The sequence below is a fragment of the Bos javanicus genome, chromosome 24, assembly GCF_032452875.1.
Source record: "Bos javanicus breed banteng chromosome 24, ARS-OSU_banteng_1.0, whole genome shotgun sequence".
In the NCBI taxonomy this organism is placed as follows: Eukaryota; Metazoa; Chordata; class Mammalia; order Artiodactyla; family Bovidae; genus Bos; species Bos javanicus.
This window is the reverse complement of record NC_083891.1, coordinates 36604732-36615684: the sequence shown is the minus strand read 5'-3', so window position 1 is coordinate 36615684 and position 10953 is coordinate 36604732. Positions and strand designations below refer to the sequence as shown.

At 41.0% G+C, this 10953-nt stretch overlaps 1 long non-coding RNA gene across 1 annotated transcript; it reads right to left on the bottom strand.

The window, feature by feature from the left end:
- Positions 1 to 4281: 4281 nt before the first annotated feature.
- LOC133237388 (uncharacterized) lies at positions 4282 to 7304 on the bottom strand. The gene is made up of 2 exons (XR_009733171.1): positions 6870 to 7304; positions 4282 to 4471 (listed from the first exon to the last, which is right to left on the bottom strand). It is a non-coding gene; the product is annotated as an uncharacterized LOC133237388 (long non-coding RNA).
- Positions 7305 to 10953: the final 3649 nt, after the last annotated feature.

Here is a 10953-nt window from a genome sequence, read left to right as displayed (position 1 = left end):
GCTAAAATCTGTGTTCACCACCTTTATTTAATATGCAGCATTTTTATAAGGAATTATTCTTCTTGATAGTCACTTGTATTTATACAGTGTGTAATAGTGTACAGAATGTAATAGTTTACAAAGCATTTTACCAAATGCTTTGCTATGCATGAGTTTATCTTGATGACACATCAGGGAGACAGGACAATAGTTATTTTCTTCTTTTTACAGGAACTGAAACCAAGGCTTAGAGAAGTTGGGTTGTGACTGTTAGACCAGTGCTCTCTCGTTGAAATGTAGTGCAACCCACATATATAATTTTAAATATCCTAGTTGCCACAGCCAACAAAGTAAAAAGAAACAGGTGGAATTAATTTTAATAATATATATCATTTAACCCAATATGTCAAAATGTTATTGGTTCTGCATGTAGTTAATTTGAAAATTATTAATGAGATATTTAACATTCTAATTTTCTTAGTAAGCCTTCAAAATCCACTGTGTAATTTACAACTCAGCCTATACACATTTCAGGTACTTACTAGCCATCTGTGGTTAGTAGCTACCATGCCTCTACGCTCAGTCGCTCAGTCTCTCAGTCATGTCTGACTCTTTGCAACCCCATGGACTGTAGCCTGCCAGGCTCCTCTGTCCATGAAATTTTCCAGATGAGAATACTGGAGTGGGCTACCGTTTTCTCCTCCAGAGGATCTTCCTGACCCAGGGATCGAGCCAACATCTCTTGCATCTCCTGCATTGGCAGGCAGATTCTTTACCACTGTGCCAACTGGAAAGCCTGTGGCTACCGTGCAGACTCAATATTGTCTGCAACCTTTTCTACTGCACATGACCCATTATTAGTTTGGGTAATGGAGTGGGGTTGTATTCTCAAGCATTATGATGAATCTAAACAACTTCATATACACACTCTTTTCTTATTTTCCCTGAGAACAACACCATATATCTTTGCCACACTTGATTATTCACACAGATGTGGTCTGTGATCCCTGGAGGAGCATTCCCTAATAGAGGGACTGAGCATGAACCCACAAATAATAAACAAGGAGCTCTGATCAACTCTCATTCCTTCAGTGGCCAGTGAGCAATGAATTCAGTTTTATGTCTCAGAAATGAAAGGGCATAACCAGTAATCTCAATTTTGTCTGAAAATGCTTATACAAATGCTTTTGCATGAGGAAAACTTTCTAAACGAAATTAGGAGTTTAAAGCTAATCTTTCTCTAGTATCTTTCTTTGCTTTGCCCCTATTTTTGGTCTGTGTAGGCCACAATTTCATTCCTATCTATTCTTTAGTGTGGGTGGAATAGGTGGGTGGACATTTTTATTGACTAAATGAAAGATATGCTTTCATGAACTTCATCATCTGTTTTCCTGAAATAGCATCTCTACATTTTCCAGGTAGCTAAAAGGAAAAATCTCAGCCTCTCTAGACAGTTGCTGCAGGATTTTATTTCCATAGTGGTTCAAAGGTCTAAAAATCTTCCCTCCATAGTGGCAAAGAGTATGTATACATGTATGTTTGATCCCAGGAGGCTCCAGTCTTTCCCGTCAAAAAATAAAACCCAAACCAAAATAAAACAAACCAACAAACCCCATATACTTTTGTTGAAAAAACCTTCCAGAAAAAGCATTTGGAACTTCCAAATAATATAAGAACCTGTTATTTTCCAGACTAAGCTATGAACTCTACCATCTCTGAGCCTTTGTTATCTATCTACTACCTCTGAGCTGATCCTTTGTGCTACCATCAACCATCTATCTGCTGAAACTGACCCATTAAGGCAAGTTTTTAATCTTTCATAAATCTCCAATTCCCCTAATTAGAATTAACATTTTCGTCTCCTGGTTCCCATAATACTTTTTTCATTCTGTTATAAAAAATAATTCTATTGTCCTCTAAGTTCTATTAGGTTGAACCACATGGGATTGCTGTTTTTTGTAGATTAAAAAATGTTCACTTTCATATGCTTCAATTTATGTAATTAACTTACAGAATTCTGAAGATACACACACTCAGGTACATCTGTGAGGCTGACTCTGTCTTGGGTTAACTTCTGAATCTCTCACATCTTGGCCATAGTAACTCTTCAGCAGGGTTTGTGGAACTAGACCGAATGACATGAACATGGAATGCACGTTGGGGAAATAGAATCATAGACGCCAACTTTCCTCCCCAGATAACTGGCAGATTGCCTGTGTCTTGCAGGTTTGAATTTCAAAGACTTTGAGAGACTTCAACCTGGTGCTCTGATATGTTAATTTAAGTAGAGGATGTCAAGGGAATTTGAAGTAATCAAATTCCAGATTTTAGATAATGCTGATTTTAAGCAGGGAAGCTATTGTATTGCCAATGAATGAGGTGTGTGCGTGTGTGTGCGCGCACACACTATTGTGTTTTCCTTTTCAGTAGATATAATTTGAGGTAAAATATTTCATAAACTGAAAGGAAGATAAAGTCTTCTTAGTGTCAAACAATTGTTCTGATTGGCTTGGCAGACTAAGCTGACAATGAACAATTTTTTGTTTATTTATTTATATGCAATAAGGACACAATAGAGAAACCATGTATTATCTTTATGTCCTATTTTTATATTGAGATGAAATTATGATAAAACCAGGCAGCTTCAAAAATCAGTAAACTATTCTTTGAATTTGTTAATTTTTCAGTGTAGCCCTGTTCAGTAGATGCAACTGGATATATGTGTTGCATGTATACGCCAAAAACAATTGCATTAGGGATTCAGAGGAAGAAGGAAGGAGCATCTTATGGACTTGGTGTATCTGACATGAATTTTTGATATGAAACAACCTAGTCAGTTGGAAATTTAAGGCCTCTGAATTCTCAATTAGACCTTGGTCTCAAACTGTGGCTGAACAGAATATAAGTCAAATTGTAGAAGATAAAGTTCAAACTTTGTCTTGGGCTACTATGGATTACCTTGTGTGGCGATGGAAAGAATATTGCATTAAATATAGTAAGTTGTCCAAATTTTCCTTTAGGAATTTCCTCCAGTTGCTGGAAGGCAGATACCTCTTAGATTTCAGAGGAAATAAGCCTTGCCCCAGATCACGTCCCTTCCTGGAGAAGCCTGCAGCTTGTGAATGTCAAGGCAGGGGTACATGGACCTGGCTTTCTCATTCTCTCTCAGGACCAGGGTCATTCCAGCTTCAAAGTTCCCTGGTGGATCAGCTAAGTTGACTTTTTGCCTTTGTTGAGGACAACTCTGCCTTCACCAAATTCTGCTTTTTTCCCTCTCTTCCCTTTATCCCAATAATTTTCCCAACAAATTTCTTATATGTTTATCTTTGTCTTAGAGTCTATTTTCAAGGAGCCCAATTTATGACAGTATCAAATTAGGAGAGAGGTAATTTGCAAATTGACTCTGAGCTCAGCCATGTGACTTGCTGCAGCCAATGGCTCATTAGCAAACATGACCCAAGTGGAGGGTTGATGAGTGCTTGTATAGTGGAGCCTGTCCTCTGGGAATTCTCCATCTTGGAAGCAAAGTGTGCTGAAAAGAAGCTTGGGCTAGAAGACTCAATGATGACAGGCTCCTGGAGGGAGGCCAAACTCCCAGTTGATTAAGCCTCCTGAGAGGCTTCAGCCATACTAAAGAGAGTAGAGGAACTGCTCATGTGAGCTCAGAATCAGGAGAATAATATATTGTTGTTGTAAGCCACTGAATTTGAGGTGGTTTATTACATAATGGGATACTGAATTACATCATCTCTGGGATCCTCCCCAATCTTTTGTTCTCCAGTTTGGATGTGAGAATTGGACTATAAAGAAAGCTGAGCGCAGAAGAATTGATGCTTTTGAACTGTGGTGTTGGAGAAGACTCTTGAGAGTCCCTTGGACTGCAAGGAGATCCAACCAGTCCATCCTAAAGGAGATCAGTCCTTGGTGTTCATTGGAAGGACTGATGTTGAAGCTGAAACTCCAGGAGTTTGGCCACCTGGTGTGAAGAGCTGACTCATTTGAAAAGACCCTGATGCTGGGAAAGATTGAGGGCAGGAGGAGAAGGGGACAACAGAGGATGAGATGGCTGGATGGCATCACTGACTCAATGGACATCGGTTTGGGTGGACTCCGGGAGTCGGTGATGGACAGGGAAGCCTGGAGTGCTGCGGTTCATGGGGTTGTGCAAAGAGTCAGACACGACTGAGCGACTGAATTGAATTGAATTGAATAATTGTAAACAATGGGGGAAAACTTGAATAGAGGAGAAAGCATATGGCGACAAACCACCCTCTGAAATAATTCTTTCACTTTGGGGAAATGCACATTTAAGCTGTCTCTATTTCATGACCAAGGGACAAGTATATAAATACCCTCCACCAAAGGAACACCTCATCCATCCTTCAGTGCTGACTAATCCCATCTGTCTGGCAGGTTGTGTGGACGTCCTGGCTCCAAGTCGAAATGAGAATGAAGATACGAAAATCTCCCTCAAATCTTCACATTTCTGAATCTGCAACAGATGTTAAATGTAATTTAATCAACGTTGATTGATTCAACACACTGTTTTCTCATCTATTAAATGAGGTTTCCACAGTGAGTTGGAGGGATAAAAAGGAAAAGTTAAACAGAACATAAATCAATGTGTCCACTTGAGAACAAATTTGACTGGATTTTATATTTGTCTTATTTTTGAAATAGCTTTTGTTTGTTCTTCCTTTTCAAGAAATTCTTGCTAATGAAAGGTTGGTTTTTTGTTTTTGTTTTTTGTTTTTTTTTTTTTCTGTCCTCAGTAGAGTTACATACCCATCAGTAAAAGGGAGACACAGATCTTGTGTTTGGTTTATTTTCTGTGTTGGCAAATTAACAGATCAGAGCAACAGCTTTGATTTTATCTTAGTCTTTTTCTTTCCTCCAACCCCTTTCCAAATGACCAAGAACCTTTTTTACCAACTCATTCCTGGGGTTGAGAGTGAAAAAGCATGGGATTCAGTGTGTGTGTGTATAGGGGGTGGGGAACTTGAGGGGGCAGAGCTATTGTTACTCATTGTAAAACTAGCCAAACTTTGTACATTTCCAAAAGAAATATCTGATGGCAGATTCTTTGCCATCATATACATTTAAAGTCCTGTGGATCTGTGTCTAAGGGGAAAATGCTATTTTATTCTAGTTAAGTTTAATTTAATTTCATTTTTGGCTATGCTGGGTCTTTGTTGATGCGCCAGCTTTTCTCTAGTTTCGGCCAGCAGGGGTTACTCTTTAGTCATGGTGCTTCTCATTGCAGTGGCTTCTCTTGTGGAGCACAGCCTCCAGGGCTTCAGTAGTTGCAGCTGCTGGGTTCTAGAGCACAGGTTCAGTAGTCATGGCACACAGGCTTAGCTGTCCTATGGCATGTGGGATCTTCCTGGATCAGGGATCGAACCCATGTTGCCTGCATTGGAAGGCAGATTCTTTACCACTGAGCCATCAGGGAAGCCACTGGAAAATGCTATTTTAAATTCAGTGCTCATACTAAAAGAATATTAAAAATAGCTTGAAAACAATAAAACGATGAATACTTATTGAATGCTAGTTGTTTTCCAGACTCTCTACTTTTATTAACTAATTTTTCTCACAAAGCTAAGAGGTACATTCAGTTATTGTCCATATTAACAGTTGAGGAATGGGGCTATGGAGAAATCATGGAGCTGGCCCAAGGACACTCTGGCAGAGTAAAAATGTCCACAGGTTCTTTGACACTCTCTCATTGAGAGGAGTCACCTCCCAGTGCACCTGTCTGCCTTGGCTAATAGAATATGCCAGAAGTGATGCTTTGCCAATGTTTGGGTCCAGTCCTGAAGAGTTTGGCAACTTTCACTTCTTTTCTCTTGACAAACAGTGTTTGCTCTTGGAGTTCTGAGATACCTTGAGATCATGCTGGGAGGAGGCTGATGGGGGCCAAGTGAGAGGACCTCGTGTAGAAGGAGTGATGCTCAGTGACCCCCAGTTGTCACAGCTTAGCCCCCAGCTTTTCAGGTCACCCAGGTGGGGCCCCAGATATTGCATATACAGATAAGCACTTTCTGCTGTACTGTCAGAATTCCCAACACATGGATTCATGAGTGAAATGATGATTATTGTTTTAATCCACAGAGCATTGGGGTGGTTTATTATGCAGCATAAGTAGAACATTCACATGGCTATTACATTTACAACACAAGTGGATTTGACCCAAGTGGCCTGGCTCCGGACTGGTGTGTTTAACAAGTATTCTCTACCATATTTATGTTACCCAGATGCTCTGCCTTCTTAGTTCAAATAGCAGCTCTCCCACAGTTATCGGGCTTCCCAGGTGGCACTAGTGGTAAAGAATCTGTTTGCCAATGCAGGAGATGTAAGAAACACCATTTTGATCCCTGGGTCAGGAAGATGCCCTGGAGGAGGAAATGGCACCTCACTCTAGTATTCTTGCCTGGAAAATCCCACTGACAGAGTCCATGGGGTAGCAAAGAGTTGGATGTGACTGAGCAACCAAGCACACACACTCCCACACCTGCAGCACCTTGCATGGACTTTTCCTTTACTCTGGTCGATTTTCCTTCCAAGCCCTATAACCACCTGATGTGTTATGTGTTGTGTGCTTGTTTACTGCCTATCTCCTTCCTCCCCACTCACATGGAGTATGCATAGGATCATACACACGTGCTCAGCTTGAGCCATTCACAGCTGCACCTATAATAGTGTTGGGCATGAAGCAGAAATGCAGTAGTTTTGAATGATAGAAATATTTCATTTTAAAGCTCGTGAAATGGGAAAGGCTTTTGCTCCAGTCATTTGAGACCTTCTGTGTAGCTATCTTGGTTTACTCTTCAGGGAGAAGAAGAAAGGTCAGAGAGGGAGGATTCTGTGAATAAAATGGATGGTATACTAACCTCATAAGACAAGTACCCAAGTTTAACCAGAACAGGAAAAGCCGGAATGGCAGATGATAAAAAAGCAATTGTGACAAGCTGCATGTTATTGAAGGATATTTTTCCTGGCTGCAAATGTGATAGTGAAATCTGCAGGTAGGCAGAGAAGCACCATCTCACAGGGGCAAGCTAGTCCCTGGGGGTGGCTTCTTTGTGATCCAATACAACTTAGAAGAATGTGAGTAATGACTGGATGGCCTCCAAGAGTTACATTGGTTGAAATAACTAAATAGGTAAAAATAAATCAAGCAAAAAAATTCTTTTGTTGGTTACAGAAGACAGGTATATAGATCTTTCTGGGCTTCCCTGGTGGCTCAGTGGTAAAGAATCCTCCTGCCAACGCAGGAGATGAAGGTTTGATCCCTGGGTCAGCAAGATCCTCTGCAGGGGGAAATGGTGACCTGATCCAGTATTCTTACCTGGAAAAATTCCATGGACAGAGGAGCCTGGCGGGCTATAGTCTATGAGGTCACAAAGCACAGGGCATGACTTAGTGACTAAACAACAAAAAAAACGTCTAGACCTTTCTAGGAACCCTAGAGCAAAGATTGACCCCTTCAGATTCTGGTGAAGTATTAAGGAAAATAAATGTATATGATAGTTAATACAGATAAAATACATGAATCTAATATAAATAAAATAAATCTAATATAATAGATCACTATAGTACATAGTGAGTTGGAAGCATGACATAAAATGAGGCCCTGCTGTTACAGCATGACATCCAAAGAGATTTGGGAAGTGACTTAGAGGAAATGAACTGTTCAACAGGGAGATGGTGATGAGTTGGGAGATGCCTCCAAATACAGCCTCTGTCAGCCGAGTGTTTGATGTCTGTTTTGTGTAACATTAGTCATTCTGACTTCCAGAAGAGAGACTTCAGCCTGCATGATGTAACAGATTTAAATGCTGTAAGGAATGGTACCGAGACTGAAGAGTGATGTCACTGAGCAGTGGTCAGCCTTTAAATCAATTGAGGGGGCGGAAGTTAGACCCAAACTAAATCTATGGAGGGGGGTAGGTGTGCTGCGGGGGTAACGTGGGGACTGCTCTCCAGATGGTGGGGCTGTGTATTAAGCTCCCTCAGGAAACTGAAACAATTCTCCATGGGCTCATAACTCATGTTTCATGATGTGAGTTTTAGAATTGTTTTCAAAAATTGGCACATAAAACTCAAGCTGTAACATGAGCCTGAAATAAAGAGAAGAATCACTTCCTCTAAACACAAATAGTTCAGTGTTTCTGAGGAAAGGGAGGGTTAGTGCTATTCATATGGGGAACCAATGTCAAAAGGTTATGGTTAGTTTTACTTAATGACTTAAGTTAATGTTTCAAAAAAACTACATAAGTTATGTCAGTTATGAAGTATAGTTCCTAAGAAGCACCATGTGTGTGACTGCTTCTGCAGTCTGGGTAGGCATTCTGTGTGTGTGTGCTCAGTCATATCTGACTCTTTTCGACCCTGTGGGCTGTAATCCACCAGGCTCCTCTGTCCACGGAATTTTCCAGGCAAGAATACTAGAGTAGTGTGCCATTTCCTCCTCCAGGGGATCTTCCAGACTCAGGGATCAAACCCACGTCTCTTGTGCCTCTTGCGTTGGCAGATGGATTCTTTACCACTGCGCCACTGGCGAAATGTAAATGTCAGTGAATAGGGCCAAGTTTTGGGAATTGATTTACCACATGGCCACTTTAGACATATTTGTTTATTTACAGCCATTAGAGTGTCTTAAAACCTTAATCTTCCTCCATTCATTTCAGCTTTTTAATTTAACCTCCCAGAGAGAAAGCAAATACTTCAAAAATGAAGGTAGGAAAATACTGACATAATTGTCATGCAAATATTTCCATAAATATTTTAATATATTAGTGACTTGTGCTGCTTTCTATTATACCAGGAGAAAACTGGCATGCAATTGAAATCATTTCACTATCTTATATTTTATATTCCTTACAGATTAGTAGTTTGCTACTGTCCAAAAGACCCTGATGCTGGGAAAGATTGAGGGCAGGAGAAGGGGGCGACAGAGGATGAGATGGTTAGATAGCGTCACCAACTCAATGGACATGAATTTGAGCAAACTCTGGGAAATGGTGAAGGACAGGGAAGCCTGGCATGCTGTAGTCTATGGGGTAGCAAAAAGTCAGACACAACTGAAGGACTGAACAACAACTGCTGTCCAAAAAGGAAACAAAATGTCTTTAAAAAAGAAATTTGATTCATCTGTATTTCTATGATTAGCAATTACAGCTCAATTCATTGCAGATGCTATTCATTAGTCTATTAAATTCTATAGCTTTTTTGACTGAGTGATAATGATAGTCAACATTGTATGCTTCTAGGTGTTAGGCCAGAGAAGGCAATGGCACCCCACTCCAGTACTCTTGCCTGGCAAATCCCATGGACGGAGGAGCCTGGTAGGCTGCAGTCCATGGGGTCGCTAAGAGTTGGGCACGACTGAGTGATTTCACTTTCATGCATTGGAGAAGGAAATGGCAACCCACTCCAGTGTCCTTGCCTGGAGAATCCCAGGGACGGGGGAGCCTGGTGAGCTGCCGTCTATGGGGTCGCACAGAATCGAACACAACTGAAGTGACTTAGCAGCAGCAGCAGCAGCAGCAGCAGGTGTTAAGCATCTTTCATTGCTTTACTTGTATTCATTCATTTGATTCTGTATCAGCTTACTCGAATTTCACAGATGAGAAAATAGAGGCACAGAGCTATTGGGTAACTTGCCTGAAGTCAGGACTAGAAAGTGGCCGAGCTGGGATTGGAATAGAGGCAGTCTTACACCACAGTAAACACCAGGTTACACTGCTTCTCAGTCACTGCCTGGAAGGTGGTGATTTTGCATTTTGTCTCAAGTCTTTTCAACTGAATTAGTATAGCAATAAAAGTAGTATCAGTTCATCTATTAAAAAGTGAAAATGTTTTCCTCTGTTATGCTCTTGATGCAAGAAAACCAGAATGAAAATGTTGTGGCTGGTTTGAAAGGTGACTGTAAGAAATAATTTATGTTGGTAAATATGAAATCAGAGCTCTGTGTATGTGTGTGTTGGGGTGGTGGTGGTGGTGGTGGGGAGGATGGTAGCCTTCAGAAAGGAAGTGATTCAAAGGGATATTCTAGAGCACTGCAGTACAATTCATGGGTGCTCCTGGTGCTGTAATTAGTGTTACGGAAAAGTAAGTAGGTCTGTTTTAGAGACCATGTTGTTTTATAAAGTTGTAAGGAATATGGATAAAATAAAATGTGACTGTGATTTCAAAGATGGAGAGGTTGAGGAGTAGAATCTGCCTCAGGGTGTTCAGAGAAATCAGTGGCTGAGTCAATTTGAGAAACCAAAATTTAGAATCACATGCTATTAGTACTGGAGAGATGAGGAGATTACAGTACCTAATCATCTTATTTCACAGATGAGGAGAGGAAGCCAGGTGGTTTCATAAGCTTTCTTCTTTTTGTATGTATGTACCTCAAGATTGTGGGCTTCCCTGGTGGCTCAGACAGTAAAGCATCTGCCCGCAATGCAGGAAACCTGGGTTTGATTCCTGGGTCGGGAAGATCCCCTGCAGAAGGAAATGGTAACCCACTCCATATTCTTGCCTGGAAAATTCCATAGACTGAGGAGACTGGTAGGCTACAGTCCATGGGGTTGCAAAGAGTTGGAAACAACTGAGGGATTTAACTTTCACTTTCACCTCAGTATTTGTGAAACTATATATATATCTTACCTTGTCCCCTGAAACCCACAAATACAAGTACAGTACCTCACGGCTTCTATGATGATTTAGTTACTAAGTCGTGTCTGACTCTTGTGACTCCATGGACTGTTGCCCGCTGAGCTCCTCTGTCCATGGAATTCTGCAGGCAAGAATACTTGAGTGGGTTGGCTGTTTCCTTCTCCAGGGGATCTTCCTGACCCAGGAATCGAATCCAGGTCTCCTGCATTGCAGGCAGATTCTTTACTGACTGAGCTACAAGAGAAGCCCCCAGAGCTTCTAACAGTGAGGGAATTATGGTGAAGAGAAAATAAAGGATGGAATGAT